Below are 2,372 nucleotides of genomic sequence, written 5' to 3' on the forward strand. Positions count from 1 at the left end.
GAGACAGTGCGACTGGCACAGGACAGAGTGGAGTTTAGGGCTGTTGTACATAGGGTCGCTATGAGTCGCAGGCGACTCGACGGCACATAACAACAACAACAACTGTGATCAGAGCTGGACAATGAATAAGGAGGACAGAAGAGGAATTGGTGCCTTTGAGTTGTGGTTTTGGAAAAGAGCACTGAACATCCCATGGATGGCCAAGAGAATGGACAAATGTGTATGTGTCTTGGAAAAGGTGTAGCCGGAGTGTTCTTTGGAGGCAAGGATAATGAGGCTTCACCTCACATACCTCAGGCATGTTGTCAGGAAGGGCTACTCCTTGGAGAAGGACATGATGCTTGGAAGGGTGGAGGGTCAGTGAAGGAGAGGAAAACTCTTAAACCAGGTGGAACGACACAGTGACAGTCACAATAGGCTCTTTTGTGTCAGAAGTGTGAGGAGGATGGCACAGGATAGGATGGGGTTCAAATCTGCTGTTCTTGGGGTTATACTCGACTTGATGGCACCTAACACCATTATCATCATGAGCTAAACGGACTTGATGACATTTAACAATATTCAACAGAACAATAGACAAAACTAGAACTGACCACTTATTCTGGGAACTTTAATAGAATGAAACATGAACACACGAGATGAATGTGGCATAATCTGTAGAGAGCTGGACTGTTGAATTCAAATGCTGTACTTCTTTGGTAATCTGAATCTACCAGCAGAGAAAAATGAACAATCTCCTTCCATATGATTTTATAGCTTTGGAAATCCACCAAAGGTCAGCTATCAGTGGATTCCAACTGGACAATAAGTGAGTAAAATTCAGAATGAAATATTCTAATCTCTAAGCAAAACCTAACAAGAAAAAAAAGGTTTAGAAAAAGGATAATTTACATGGCCATGAGCTGGCAGCACTTAAAGAGGAGGAAAATAGACTAAAAAAGACTGTGTTTAAGAACAAACAAAAAAGACTACATGTTAATTGTAGTTGTCTAATCATAAAAGACCAAAGGATATAAAAATGGACAAAAAATTGCACTACAGGGTCAAGAAGCCTAAGCAAAAGAAGAGACGCAGAAGTGAAAGATATAAACGGAAGATTTCAAGGACAGCTTCAGAAGACACAACAAAATACTATAATACTATAATGGAATGTGTAAAGAACTGGAGTCATAAAGTAAAAAGAGAAGAATTCACTCAGCAGTTCTCAAACTGAGAGAACTGAAAAACAATTTCAAGTCTAGATTTGCAATACTGAGAGATGCTAAGGACAAAATCTTGAATGATCCAGGAAACATCAAAAGAAGCTACTGTATCAAAGATCACTGTATCAAAAAGAATTGGCCAACAAAGAACTATTTCAGGAAGTAGCATGTAATTAAGACTGTGGTAATGAAGGAAGTAAGTTAAAGCTGCACTGATGGCACTGACAACAGGTAAGGCCCCAGAACAGAGGGGATACCAATTGACATCTTTCAACTAACACATGCAGCCCTGGATGTGCTCACTAATCAGTGCCAGAAAATTTGGAAGACAGTTACCTGGCCAACTGACTGGAAGAGATCTACATTTGTTCCCAATCTCAACAAAGGTGATCCAACAGAATGTGGAAATTATGAAATACCATTATCATGATATACATATCATTAATACCACATGCAAGCAAAATAGTGCTGAAGATCATCCAAAAACAGTCAGAACAGTACATAGACATGGAACTGCAATAATGGGCTCAAGTATGTCAGAGATAAAGAGGATGGCACAGGATAGATACAGAGTTTAGATCTGTTGTTCATGGGTTGCTATGAGTTATACTTGATTCCTCCTTTTCTAAAAGGGTTTAGAAAAGGCCATGGTTAGGGGAGCTCTGGTGGCCTAGTGGCAAGAAGCTGCACTGCAATCCCAGAGACACATGGTTTGAATCCACCAGATGCTCTGCCGGGAAAGGAGGGACAATCTCCTCCTGTACCAGTCAGATCTGATCTGACGGTACACAGACACATATACACAAAATAATAATAAAAGAAAAAAAATCTTTTTAAAGGCCATGGCATCAGCAATACTGTTGCTGATATCAGACAGATCTTGACAAAATAGCAGAGAATATTAGAAGAATGTCTATTTGTGTTTCATTAACTATACAAAGGCATTTGACTACGTGGGTCATAATAAACTATTAAGAAGAACATGAATCATGGACATTTAATCATGTGCATAGGGAACATTATTATTGGGCATATTATTATTATATGGAAAACATGGGCTTGGTGACAGGGATGAGGCTGGAGATAGAATGATTGAATTTTGTAAAATCAATGACTTATTCATTGCAAATACATTTTATAAGAGACACAAACGCAGGTTATACACATGGA

General features: G+C 39.1%; 1 protein-coding gene across 1 annotated transcript in view; it reads right to left on the bottom strand.

Annotated features, from left to right (window-relative positions):
• The window catches only part of HERC2 (HECT and RLD domain containing E3 ubiquitin protein ligase 2), a 439,756-nt gene that overhangs the window by 795 nt on the left and 436,589 nt on the right, over positions 1-2,372 (bottom strand). The window lies entirely within an intron of this gene.

This window comes from Elephantulus edwardii, unplaced genomic scaffold, assembly GCF_000299155.1.
Source record: "Elephantulus edwardii isolate Elephantulus edwardi_28Jun2011 unplaced genomic scaffold, EleEdw1.0 scaffold00234, whole genome shotgun sequence".
NCBI lineage: Eukaryota > Metazoa > Chordata > Mammalia > Macroscelidea > Macroscelididae > Elephantulus > Elephantulus edwardii.